Source organism: Somniosus microcephalus, unplaced genomic scaffold, assembly GCF_052327205.1.
Source record: "Somniosus microcephalus isolate GS21.2 unplaced genomic scaffold, FLI_Smic_1.0 unresolved_chr1, whole genome shotgun sequence".
NCBI classification, from domain to species: Eukaryota; Metazoa; Chordata; class Chondrichthyes; order Squaliformes; family Somniosidae; genus Somniosus; species Somniosus microcephalus.
In genome coordinates this window covers 28,457,702-28,471,565 of record NW_028225179.1, presented here as the reverse complement: position 1 = coordinate 28,471,565, position 13,864 = coordinate 28,457,702, and the positions used below count along the sequence as shown (strand labels likewise).

At 46.2% G+C, this 13,864-nt stretch overlaps 1 long non-coding RNA gene across 2 annotated transcripts in view; it reads right to left on the bottom strand.

The window, feature by feature from the left end:
• Window positions 1-2,150: 2,150 nt before the first annotated feature.
• Window positions 2,151-13,864, bottom strand: part of LOC147094546 (uncharacterized) — a 47,293-nt gene continuing 35,579 nt past the window's right edge. For both annotated transcript variants that reach the window (XR_015074745.1, XR_015074746.1), the window contains exons 2-3: window positions 8,138-8,232; window positions 2,151-2,641 (exon numbers count right to left, since the gene is read on the bottom strand). This is a non-coding gene — a long non-coding RNA (uncharacterized LOC147094546). The remainder of the gene's footprint in view (window positions 2,642-8,137; window positions 8,233-13,864) is intronic.

Sequence of the window (13,864 nt, the reverse complement as noted above, 5' to 3'; positions counted from 1 at the left end):
AGAGAGAGAGAGAGACTGGGGGGGCAGAGAGAGAGAGACTGGGGGGGAGAGAGAGAGAGAGAGAGAGACTGGGGGGAGAGAGAGAGAGAGAGACTGGGGGGAGAGAGCGAGAGAGAGATGGGGGGGAGAGAGAGAGAGAGACTGGGGGGGGGAGAGAGAGAGAGAGAGAGACCGGGGGGAGAGAGAGAGAGAGAGACAGGGGGGGAGAGAGAGAGAGAGAGACTGGGGGGAAGAGAGAGAGAGAGACCGGGGGGGAAGAGAGAGAGAGAGAGAGAGAGACTGGGGGGGGGAGAGAGAGAGAGAGAGACTGGGGGGGGAGAGAGAGAGAGAGAGAGAGAGGCAGGGGGGGAGAGAGAGAGAGAGAGACTGGGGGAAAGAGAGAGAGAGAGAGAGAGAGACCGGGGGGAGAGAGAGAGAGAGAGACAGGGGGGGAGAGAGAGAGACTGGGGGGAAGAGAGAGAGAGAGACCGGGGGGGAAGAGAGAGAGAGAGACCGGGGGGGAAGAGAGAGAGAGAGACCGGGGGGAGAGAGCGAGAGAGAGATGGGGGGGGAGAGAGAGAGAGAGACTGGGGGAAAGAGAGAGAGAGAGAGACTGGGGGGGGGGAGAGAGAGACCGGGGGGGGGGAGAGAGAGAGAGACCGGGGGGGAAGAGAGAGAGAGAGAGACTGGGGGGAAGAGAGAGAGAGAGAGACTGGGGGGAGAGAGAGAGACACTGGGGGGGGGGGGGGGAGAGAGAGAGAGAGAGAGATGGGGGAGAGAGAGAGACGGGGGAGAGAGAGAGAGACGGGGAGAGAGAGAGCGACTCGGGGGGAGAGAGAGAGAGAGGACTGGGGAGGGAGAGACTGGGGGGAAGACAGAGCGAGAGAGTGGGGGGGGAGAGAGAGACTGGGGGGGGAAGAGAGAGAGAGAGACCGGGGGGGAAGAGAGAGAGAGAGACTGGGGGAAGAGAGAGAGAGAGAGAGACTGGGGGGGAGAGAGAGAGAGAGAGATTGGGGGGAGAGAGAGAGACACTGGGGGGGGAGAGAGAGAGAGAGAGAGAGATGGGGGGGAGAGAGAGAGAGACGGGGGAGAGAGAGAGAGACGGGGGGAGAGAGAGAGAGCGACTCGGGGGGAGAGAGAGAGAGAGAGACTGGGGAGGGAGAGACTGGGGGGGAAGACAGAGAGAGAGACTGGGGGGAAGAGAGAGAGAGAGAGACTGGGGGGAAGAGAGAGAGATGGGGGAGTGAGAGAGAGAGACTGGGGGGAAGAGAGAGAGAGAGAGAGACTGGGGGTGTCGAAGTCTCGACTGCCAAGTAAGACTCTTTAAACACAAAGTATCATTAAAGACAGGCTTTATTTGCTTGCAAGGGAAGAGTTGTGTAGTCAAGGGCTACATCAGACCTCTTCAAAGAAATAAAGAAGTTGTTCATATTTATACAGTATAGAAACAAACCAAGCTTTCTATGCTACATGACATAGTATGGAATCATACCTGATTACAAAGGCACAGACCTTGCGAATTATTGAAACAGCGTATTCCGGGCTGCGTTAGAATAGCAAACAGAAATACCTCGGGATAAGATTAACTAATCCTTTATTATGGGATCCCTCTGTTCCTTCTGTTCTCTCACTATACCAGCTGGACCTGTAGGCCGATGTTTACCTTATCATGTCCTTGGCTAATTGTTTGGTGAATGAGGCTCTTTGTAAGCTTATAATAGATAAGGAGTACGAATGTAGCATTCCTAACTTGTCTCATCCCCTAGAGACTGGTTAGTGAATCATGCTGTCGGCCATTTAAGTTTTTAGTCTATGCCCAGGAAGCCATTTTGTGTCTAAGTGAGAAACTGTACTTCCACATTCTTCCCTTTTGTCCTTACAAGGACAACATAACTGAAATTAACCCTTTTTTTTTTCGGTCCTCATACCAAATTTAGATTTTAGCCAAGGATACCGACTTCTGTTTTGAACCACCCTCGAGATATACCTGTACTGATGGTTGGCCTTATCTAAGATCGTCTTTCGTTTTTGTTTATTCTTAGTGTTTGGGCGTGTATTCTTGTAGGGGTTGAATTGTGTTTGATTTGATTTCAGGTTTATGTCTTTGTGAAGTTCTGCAGCTTATATTAGCCTGCAGGGAAATTCGAACACTGCAGGCTAACATAAGCTGCAGAACTTCACAAAGACATAAACCTGAAATCAAATCAAACACAATTCAACCCCTACAAGAATACACGCCCAAACACTAAGAATAAACAAAAACGAAAGACGATCTTAGACAAGGTCAACCATCAATACAGGTAGGTATTCACGTGTAATTCTCGTTTCTTTCGGGATCTTTCCCCATCTCCTTGGCATATTAGACTCAGTAGTCTGATTAGTATACAAAATATAAGTAACATCTTCATTGTTAGAGTCTTTCAAAATTCAATTGTCTCTATTCGGTGCCTTCTTGCAGTGGGATGCGTGAATCCAGGAAGATCTTTCCTTGACTTTTACGGCTGTGTTTGTAGTCAGGAGCACTTGATATGGTCCTTCGAAGCGTGGTTGTAGACCGTTCTTCCTTTTAAAAACCTTCACGTAGACGTCATCTCCTGGTTTCAAGTCGTGGCACTTTCCCTCTGCTGGACTCGTTTGAGCTTCTTTTACCTGTTGGTGAAAGCTGGAAATACATTTAGTTAATGCAATGCAATAGTTTAGCATAGTCTCGTCCATTTTATGAATGTCCATTTGTTTCACCGTAAATGGTGCTGAGAATGGCAGCCTTAGGGGTCGTCCCATAACAATCTCATATGGAGACAGTCCATTTGTCCTGTTAGTTGCTGCTCGCATTATCATCAATGCTAAGGGTAATAGTTCGACCCATTTAAGTCCAGTTTCATTGCAAAGTTTAGAAAGTTTATTCTTCAGCACTCCATTATGTCTTTCCACCAGTCCTGCGGATTGTGGATGATAACTGCAGTGAAAATGCTGGTTAATCTGCAAAGCTTTACATAGTTCTTTTATAATTGCTCCAGTGAAATGCGATCCTCTGTCGCTTGAAAGCTGCATAGGTATTCCAAACCTGGGTATGACTTCTTTTAACAAGCACTTTGCTACTGTTACAGCATCATTCTTTTTACATGGGAAAGCATCATTCTTTTTACATGGGAAAGCTTCAACCCATCTTGAAAACATACCTATAATTACTAACACATACTTAAATCCTAAACATGGAGGTAATTCAATAAAATCCATTTGTAAATGTACGAAAGGGCCTGGTGGATTTGGGTGGGAGGCAGCTTGTACCTTCTCTGTCTTGCCTGGATTCATTTCCTGGCAAATGGTGCACCTTTCACTGATTTGTTTTGCAATTGCCGAAATACCTGGTGCATACCATGTTTGATTAATATAGTCTGCCATCCCCCCTTTGTCCGCATGCGTGAACACATGAACGCATCGGGCAATCCATGGAAGTAAAGATTTTGGAGCCACCATGCGGCCGTCATGGTGAACCCATACCCCTTCAGGCGTTTTAAAGCAAAAATCCCTTGCCCAAGCTAACACTTCGTCCGGGTTAGCCTGTGACTGAAAGGCTAAAACATCATTAATAGAAGGTGGGTCATTATCTGATTTCTGTTGACGCAAAACAAAGGCTGAGACCAGTGGCCCTGTATCTGACAGAGCGGCTGATTTAGCAGCTCTATCTGATCGCTCGTTACCCAGGGATATCTGATCCTGACTACCTGTATGAGCCTGACATTTAATAACTGAAATCTTAGTGGGGCACACTAGAGCCTTTAAAAGATTATTGATTTGCTCGGCATTCTTAATAGTTGATCCTGAGGAAGTTAGAAATCCCCTTAATTTCCAGATCTGTCTATAATCGTGAGCAACTCCAAAAGCATACCTGGAGTCGGTATAAATGTTAACAGTTTGATCAGTAGCCAATATACAAGCTCTGGTAAGAGCGAAGAGTTCTGCTTGTTGCGCTGAAAATGATTGAGGTAGTGAGAGCGCTTCCACAGCTGAATGATCATCAGAAACGGCATACCCAGCCCTAGGTGATCCTTTATCATCCCTAAGGGCCGATCCATCTACGTAGAATACCAAGTCACTATTAGAAACAGGAGTTCCAGATAAATCTGTTCGGGGCTTAGTAGCCAACTGGGTAACCGTGTCACAGCAGTGTGGGATACCGTCCTCTTCTGTGGGTAGCAGCGTGGCTGGATTCAAAACTGAACATCTTTGAATTATGAGATTGGAGTTGGATAACAGTTCAACCTCACATTTGCTGCTACGGGCTGATGTTAGATGCTGAGTGGCGTATTTTGATAACAGTACTTCCACTGAATGTGGTACAAACAAAACAGTTCGGTGATTAAGCGTGATGCCTTGAGCCTGTTGTACAGCGTAATAGGCAGCAGCTAGAATTGGCAGGCATCCAGGCAACCCACGTGCAACGGGATCTAATTGAGTACTGAAATACGCTAAGGGTCGCTGTTTATCCCCGTGGGATTGAGTCAGGACAGATTGAGCAAAACCCGATTTATGATGGACGAAAAGGTTAAACTGTTTCTGATAGTCTGGCAGCCCTAATGCTGGAGCTGATGTAAGGGCTTGTTTAACATTTTCAAAGGCGTCTTCTGCCTTTTTACTCCAGACGAGAGGATCTTCCCCTGTGGGTGCGGAGATATCTAGCAGTGGGCGTACCAGATCTGAATATCCCATGATCCATTGCCTACAGTATCCTGACATGCCGAGAAAATGTTTCAATTGCTGTTTAGTAGTAGGCAAGGGTGCCTCACAAATGGCTTTAATTCTTTCTTGCATCAAAGTTCATGTCCCAAATATTGTACTGTCTCTGACACAAACTGCAGCTTAGAACGTGATATCCTATGTCCTTTTGCCGCTAGGGTGCGTAGCATGATAAGCGAGTCAGTCTGGCATGACTGTGCGTCAGGTGAAGCTATCAGCAAATCATCGATGTATTGGATAAGCGTGGACCCTCCGGTAAAGTGTATGTCTTCTAAATCGCGTTTCAGGCTTTGTGAAAAAATTGTGGGGCTTTCTGTGTAGCCCTGCGGGAGTCTCGTCCAAGTGTACTGTGTTCCTTTGAATGTAAATGCGAACAGGAATTGCGAATCTTGGTGGATAGGGAATACTGGTCAGGATAGTGGCAGGATTTGGCACAACTGGATAAACGGGTAATACTGATTCGTTCACTGCTCTAAGATCCTGCACAAGTCTCCACCTTCCACTTTCTTTCTTTTCTACTGGAAAAATTGGAGTGTTGCATTGACTCTGGGTTGGGACAATTATTCCTTGCTCCAACAAAGAGTTAATGACAGGCTGAATTCCTTGTTCAGCTGCTGCTGAGATCGGGTACTGCGGTCTACGGGGCAATCGAACGGCTGGCTTTAATGTGATCTTGTATGGCTGAGCAGTTAGCATTTTGCCAACTTCATTTGTGTGACTGGACCATACCTGTGGTGGGATCTGATCGAGCAGTTGCTCTGTCTCCCGTGGGATAACTTGAGGGGAGCATTCGTGTAAGGGATACATGGTGCATCTGTCAGTAGGTATATACACCTGTAATCCCTTCTCTGAGCAAATTATTGTTGCTTGCATTTTGCACAACAAATCTCTTCCCAAGAGATTCATAGGGGTTTCCTCTGATAGGAGAAAGACATGTTGGCCATGGGAATTATCTGCTTGTATCTCTCGTGGTTGCGACCACGTCATAGTTTGTGAAGATCCGGAGAGCCCTATACATGAGACATTCTGTTCAGTACACGGGGTTCCTCTGGCATATTGCTTTGTCAATATGGAACTAGTAGCTCCTGTGTCGACGAGAAAGGGAACGCTCTTGCCCTGCATTTGTATAGACAGATATGGCTCCTCTCTAGCATTTACTGACACTAAGGGTAACTGCAGGAGGTGGTTAACGTCTGGGGCTGCGTCTCTGCGTCATGCTGAATAATTTTGCACTCCCGTATTTTGAGTTTCCCAAGGATTCCCTGTAGTGAAATTTGCCTGCGGACGATTGTGACGCTGGGCTTGGGTACTCATATTGTTGGGTGTACCTTCCCAACCTTGATTGTGCGGTGTTGGGTAAGGGCAATTGGCTTTCCAGTGGTCAATCAGACCACAATTAAAACATGTGCTTGTATTTCCTCCTCCGTTCCAGTGGCCCCTGCCACCACCACCTCTACCCCTGCCTCTGAATCTACCTCTGTTATATCCTCTACCTCGTCCCCTGTTCTGACCCTGGTAGTAAATATTAGTCTGGGTGGTCGGGGCTGGAGAAGCTGCTTGCTCCATTAACAAAGAAACTTTATTCTTTTGATCTTTATTCCTTTCCTGTATTCCTTTCAAGATTTGTGTCAATTCAGGAATGGGTTTATGTCTCCAGTCAAGGCAAACTAAAGTCAACGGTTCCTTAAGTTCTGTTCTGAGGCCGTTTACAAGGGCATTAATTAAAGGGATTTGATCATTTTCTTTTGTCATACCCGAATGCTGTCCCATAACCGCTTCCATTATTTCCATATAATCCTCAACGTCTTCATCCCTTTTGTGAGTTGTCTCAATTATCTTTGTCCAATTCATCCTTTTTATGGAATTTGACATGCATTATTCTGTACAATTCAGTCCAGAATGCATCATCAGGTAAGGTTTCTGGATTCCAGCCTTGATTTGTTCTATGGTTTTCGAAAAGCTGAAACCTATCCTGGCCTACGCCTTCCGTCAAAAGGCGGTATTTGGTATCTTTTAACCAAGCTCTAAATAGCTGGTCAACATCCACAATGGTGGGCTGGTGGCAGATAATGATACTTTTGAGTTCATTAATTGCCTTTTCTAAGTTCTCTGTGGGATCGGGTAATTCATGAATTATTGTCCTAAGCTCACCAGCTGTCCATGAGCGGTGGACAGCGACTGGAGCTCCGTCAACATTGTGGACATTGGGGAAACGTCTGCATGGAAAAGCACCAATTCGTTCAGCTCCTCCTTGGTTTGATTGACTGGCAGTCACAGACCTAGTGTTGGGTCTGTTCTCCTGCCTTGCAGCACCGGGGTCAGGTGGTTCAGCAGCTGGTGCGGCTGGTTGTTGTGCTTCGTAGTCAGGGGGCGGGGCTGGTCTTCTGAACCATCCCTCATCCTCGTCATTACTGGAATGAGTCGTGGGAAGGGGAGGATATTCACAAGGAGGGGCGGTGGGCTTCGGGATTTGTCTTAAAGGCATTAGTGTAATCTCTTCTTGTTTAGTCAATTTATTCATTAGATCTCTTCTTATTTTTGTTCTCAATTTTGCTAGTTAATATGCTGCGCTCTTTACGTTTTTCTGCTTCCCTTTTCCAGTCTGAGAAGGCAGACCAATTTATTGATTTTGCACCCCTTCTACGTGGGTCTCTGCCTGCTAGGCAGTTTTCTAGACACGTGATTCTATCTAGATTGAATGTACCATCCACGGGGAAAGGGTGTCTATCTTTCTTTGTCCATCTAGCCCACTTAGGTAAATCATTTGTGGATATCTGACCATAGTAGGTAAAGACATAAGAAGCGGGAGTTCCCTTTTCTGGGATCTTGCTCTGTGCAGCTCCCATCTTAGTTTGTTTGGTGTGTTTTTTTTTTAAACTAGGCTCTCTTCTTCTAGATCGCAAGTTTCACCCCTTACCCCCTCACGATTATTACTGACTGTCCAAAGGACCACAAGTGATGAAAAATAACAAGTAATAACAACCGTCAAAGAAAAGATAAGCAATGCAGCTGCCCAAACAGGCAAACAGACCAAATATTCAGACATTTATCTTATACTTTAAACTAAACAAATAGCCAATTCTCAGTTTGCGTTGTACGCCACTACAAGCTGAGTCCTTAACGTTTAACTTATACTTTATGTGAGAGTTTTCTGTCTTAATGTTGTCAATAGTCAACAAAAATGGAAAACAATATAGAATCCTTATGCTTTATTGCGAGGGGCTTGAACCCTCGTAGAAGGTATCTCAACGGAGAAAAATCCTGAGCCTGATAATACAGATCTTAAAAAATTACAGTGACAATTCTCAAACGATACTTTCTGCCGCGGGACTCAGCCCCAGCTCAAGGGACCCACCCTTGATCAAGGGACCCACCCTTGATCAAGGGACCCACCCTTGATACTGCAGTTTTAATTTGGTACCTTATCTGTCTGCGACTCAGCCCTGTCGACTTTCCTTTTGCCTTCTTTGCCCGATACTTTTTCTTTAAAGACTTGAGTTGTCAGTATTCTCCTCCCTTCAGTGGTCAACAATAAAAGAAGCAAATGTTACAGAATTCAACTCAACTCTAAAACATGAGTCTTAACTAGATCGCAGTACTCCCGTCGGAAGAAACAGACCACACCAACATAATATCGAATGAGAAATTCTTTTATGTGAAAAAATCACTGTGGCCATTCAAGATCTGTCATTAGAGATTCACGATGCCCTTGTCCGTGATTTACCGAAAGGCAGCAAGCGATCTCGGTGGAACCTCCAAGTTATACTGTCGAAGTCTCGACTCCCGAGTAAGACTCTTAAACACAAAGTATCGTTAACAACAGGCTTTATTTGCTTGCAAGGGAAGATTTGTGTAGACAAGGGCTACATCAGACCTCTTCCACGTAATACAGGAGTTGTAGTATATTTATACAGTACAGAAGCAAAACAGGCTTTCTATGCCACATGACATAGTATTGAATCATAACTGATTACAAAGGCACAGACCTTGCGAATTATTGAAACAACGTATTCCGGGCTGCGTTAGAATAATGAACGGAAATACCTTGGGATAAGATTAACTAATCCTTTATTATGGGATCTCTCTGTTCCCTCTGTTCTCTCACTGTACCAACTGGGCCTGTGGGCTGATGTTTACCTTATCATGTCCTTGGCTGTTTGTTTCGTAAAGGAGGCTCCTTGTTAAGCTTATCACAAACAAGGAGTATGTATATAGCATTCCTAAATTATCTCGTTCCCTTGAAACATGATTAGTGAATCATGCTGTTGGCCATTTTAAATTTTAAATGGATTTCGTTCTATGCTCAGGAAGCCATTTTATGTCGAAATGAGAAACTGTACTTCCACATTAGTTTGGGGATTGAAACAGGGCTGTGGGGAGAGAGCGGGGCATTGGGATTAGTTTCGGATTGATACAGGGCTATGAGGAGAGATCGGGGCAGTGGGATTAGTTTGAGATTGATACAGGGCTTTCGGGAGAGAGCGGGGCATTGGGAATAGTTTGGGATTGATACAGGACTATCGGGAGGGATTGGGGCAGTGTGATTAGTTAGGGATTGATACAGGGCTATGGGGAGAGAGCGGGGCAGTGGGATTAGTTTGGGATTGATACAGGGCTATGGGGAGAGAGCGGGGCAGTGTTATTTGTTTGGGATTGATACAGGACTATGGGGAGAGAGCAGGGCAGTGGGATTAGTTTGGGATTGATACAGAGCTATGTGGAGAAAGTGGGGCAGTGGGATTAGTTTGGGGATTGATACAGGGCTATGGGGTGAGAGCGGGGCAGTGTCATTAGTTTGGGATTGATACAGGGCTATGGGGAGACAGTGGGGCAGTGTGATTAGTTTGGGATTGATACAGAGCTCTGGGGAGAGAGTGGGGCAGTGGGATTAGTTTGGGGATTGATACAGGGCTATGGGGTGAGAGCGGGGCAGTGTGATTAGTTTGGGATTGATACAGGGCTATGGGGAGACAGTGGGGCAGTGTGATTAGTTTGGGATTGATACAGGGCAATCGGGAGAGAGCGAGGCATTGGGAATAGTTTGGGATTGATACAGGGCTATTGGGAGAAACTGGGGCAGCGTGATTAGTTTGGCATTGATACAGGGCTATGGGGACAGAGCGGGTCATTGGGATTAGTTTGCGATTGATACAGGGCTATCGGGAGAGAGCGGGACAGTGGGATTAGTTTAGGATTTATACAGGGCACTCGGGAGTGAGCGGGGCAGTGGGATTAGTTTCGGATTGATACAGGGCTATGTGGAGTGAGCGGGGCAGTGGGATTATTTTGGGGATTGATACAGGGCTATGGGGAGAGAGCGGGGCAGTGTGATTAGTTTGGGGATTGATACAGGGCTATGGGGAGAGAGCGGGCAGGCGGATTAGTTTTGGGATTGATACAGGGCTATGGGGTGAGAGTGGGGCAGTGTGATTAGTTTGGATTGATACAGGGCTTTGGGGAGAGAGCGGGGCAGTGTGATTAGTTTGGGATTGATACAGGTCTATGGGGAGAGAGCGGGGCAGTTGGATTATTTTGGGATTGTTACAGGGCTATGGGGTAGAGCGGGGCAGTGGGATTAGTTTGGGATTGATACAGGGCTATTGGGAGAGATCGGGGCAGTGTGATTAATTCGGGATTGATACAGGGTTATCGGGAGAGAGCGAGGCATTGGGAAAAGTTTGGGATTGATACAGGGCTATGGGGAGAGAGCAGGTCAGTGTGATTAGTTTGGGATTGATACAGGGCTGTCGAGAGAGAGCGGGGCAGTGGTATTAGTTTGGGATTGATACAGGGCTATTGGGAGAGAGCGAGGCATTGGGAAAAGTTTGGGATTGATACAGGGCTATCTGGAGAGAGCGGGGCAGTGGCATTAGTTTGGGATTGATACAGGGCTGTCGAGAGAGAGCGGCGCAGTGGGATTAGTTTGGGGATTGATACAGGGCTATGGATAGAGAGCGGGGCAGTGGGATTAGTTTGGAGAATGATACAGGGCTATGTGGAGAGCGGGGCAGTGGGATTTGTTTGGATATAACACAGGGCTATGGGGAGAAAGCAGGGCAGTGGGCTTACATTGGGGTTTGATACAGGGCTATGGGGAGAGAGCGGGGCAGTGGGATTTGTTTGGGATTGATACAGGGCTATGGGGAGAAAGCAGGGCAGTGGGATTAGTTTGGGATTGATACAGGGCTATCGGGAGAGATCGGGGCAGTGGGATTAGTTTGGGATTGATACAGGCCTATCGGGAGAGAGCGAGGCATTGGGAAAAGTTTGGGATTGATACAGGGCTATCGGGAGAGAGCGGGGCAGTGGCATTAGTTTGAGATTGATACAGGGCTAGGGGAGTAAGCGGGGCATTGCGATTAGTTTGGGATTGATGCAGGGCTATGGGGTTTTGTATATTCCACATGTCCTGTGCTTGAAATCTCTGACATTGGCCAGACAATTTTTCAGCATTTCATTGCCTTGGGCTGTTTACTATGAACACCTTTACCTGTTTCTGATCTACACAGGATGCAACAGATCAGAAAAACCTCCATTCAACCATGCGATTCCTGTCTCTGCAAAGACATCATACTGTTCCACAATGCAGGAATGTCGCAAAAAGCTTTTGATAGCTGAGAACAACTTTAACCATTCAAACCTTTCAGGTAAAGAAGCTTCTAGATTCCGAGCCACAAATTGAATCGTTTAAGGCATAAAGAATGTCACAGAAATGTGATTTATTGCTGTTACTTTACAATTTACAAATATACACACAATTTGTGTCACTGAATTATAAACAAAAAGCAGGCAAAGCTATGACTTAACAGAAAAAAACAATTGTTTTTCTTCTTGGACAGCAAAACCAGTCAGACTGACTTGCAAATGTTTACTGATATGTTGACATAAAGATTTATAATTTACCAATTTTGCTTCTAATGTTTTTCTCTCAAACATTCTCCACAATATTAATCCCTGCTCTTGTCACAAGGAGTGTTGAATTATTTTAGGTACTTCGCAATTAAAAGCAGGATACAAACTTCATTATACTCACAAATTTTAATCTCCTATTTCAAACATTCAAACCAAATCGAAGTGTACGTTATCACTTTAATCAAAGTATTTTCTGTGTCTCTCTCAATAAACAAAGAGTGGTTTCTTCTAAATTAGCTTCCGGCAATTTTTATACATCATTACATAACTCTTGCTTCAATTAACACTCCACTAAATGTATAAGAGGATATCTATATTTACGTTATTCCTGCGACTTGTTAGGACTATCGAATGACAGACATTATAAAATGGTTTGTGTTTTTCCCCTTTCTTGGTTCTCTTCCTAAATGTCTTAATGGTATATTTTTAAAAAGTCATTAAAAAGTAATATGTAACTCCTACAAATCCTCCCCTACCTTCCCCCTCCTCAACACCATGATTGCATGTTTGTGTAAAGCTACTCACTTCAGGCAATCACTCAAAATCAAATCTTGATATATTTCAATTTGAAAACATTTTAACCATTTCAGAGCGTTTGGACTTCAAGACCTGGTTGAAACTTGTTTAGATGAGGGGAAAATTGGCTTTTGCTTCAGTCTCTTCCAAAATCATGCTCGAAACTTAGGGGGAGAAAGTGTTTCTTACACTCATTTTTGGTGAAATGTTCATTAAAAATCTTTAAATTCTTTCAAGTCTCACTGCAGCTTTGACAGAAGAAGTTGCTCCAAGTTTCTCTTTCCCCCTTCAATGCTGTCGTTAAACATCTGACAAACTAAAGTCTAATTCCAAACGGAGCTCCAATCAGAAAGTGAATAAAGTGGTTAAACTTCCTAAGAAGGCGGCGAGGTTATCTATCCCCAGCCTTGGAGATGAGCTGGGATCAGTTTTTGGAGATGTTGTTTCCTCTTTTTCTGTTGCCGCTCCCTCCGTCTCTCAGACTCTGAGGTACAAACTGGGGCACAAACTATTTCCCTTTCTCGCAACATGATTTAAATAACCCTGGCTGATTTCCCTCTCTCTGTAACCCAGAGGTCACTGGGCAGTGATCAGGAGCATGAACCCTGGCTGATTTCCCCTCTCTCTCTAACCCAGGGCTCACTGGACTGTGATCAGGAGCAGGAACCCTGGCTGATTTCGCCTCTCTCTCTAACCCAGGGGTCACTGGACTGTGATCAGGAGCAGGAACCCTGGCTGATTTAACCTCTCTCTAACCAAGGGGTCACTGGATAGTGATCAGGAGCAGGAACCCTGGCTGATTTCCCTCTCTCTCTAACCCAGGGGTCACTGGGCAGTGATCAGGAGCATGAACCCTGGCTGAAATCCCCTCTCTCCGGGCGGCACGGTGGCATAGTGGATAGCACTGTTGCCTCACAGCACCAGGGATCCTGATTCGAATCCGGCCTCGGGTGACTGTCTGTGTGGGGTTTGCACATTCTCCCCGTGTTTGCGTGGGTTTTCTCCGGGTGCTCCGGTTTCCTCCCACAGTCCAACGATGTGCGGGTTAGGATGATTGGCTATGATAAATTGACCCTTAGTGTTAGGGAGGTTAAATACATGGGGTTACGGGGATCGGGTGGGTTATGTGTCGGTGCAGGCTCGATGGGCCGAAATGGCCTCTATCTGCACTGTGGGGTTTCTGTGTTTCTGTGTGTTTCTCTCTAACACAGGGGTCACTGGACTGTGATCAGGAGCAGGAACCCTGGCTGATTTCACATGTCTCTCTAACCCAGGGGTCACTGGGCAGTGATCAGGAGCAGGAACCCAGGCTGATTTCCCCTCTCTCTAACCCAGGGGTCACTGGACAGTGATCAGGAGCATGAACCCTGGCTGATTTCCCTCTCTCTCTAACCCAGGGGTCACTGGGCAGTGATCAGGAGCAGGAACCCTGGCTGATTTCCCCACTCACTAACCCAGGGGTCACTGGATAGTGATCAGGAGCATGAACCCTGGCTGATTTCCCTCTCTCTCTAACCCAGGGGTCACTGGATAGTGATCAGGAGCAGGAACCCTGGCTGATTTCCCTCTCTCTCTAACCCAGGGGTCACTGGATAGTGATCAGGAGCGTGAACCCTGGCTGATTTCCCTCTCTCTCTAACCCAGGGGTCACTAGATAGTGATCAGGAGCGTGAACCCTGGCTGATCTCCCCTCTCTCTCTAACCCAGGGGTCACTGGACT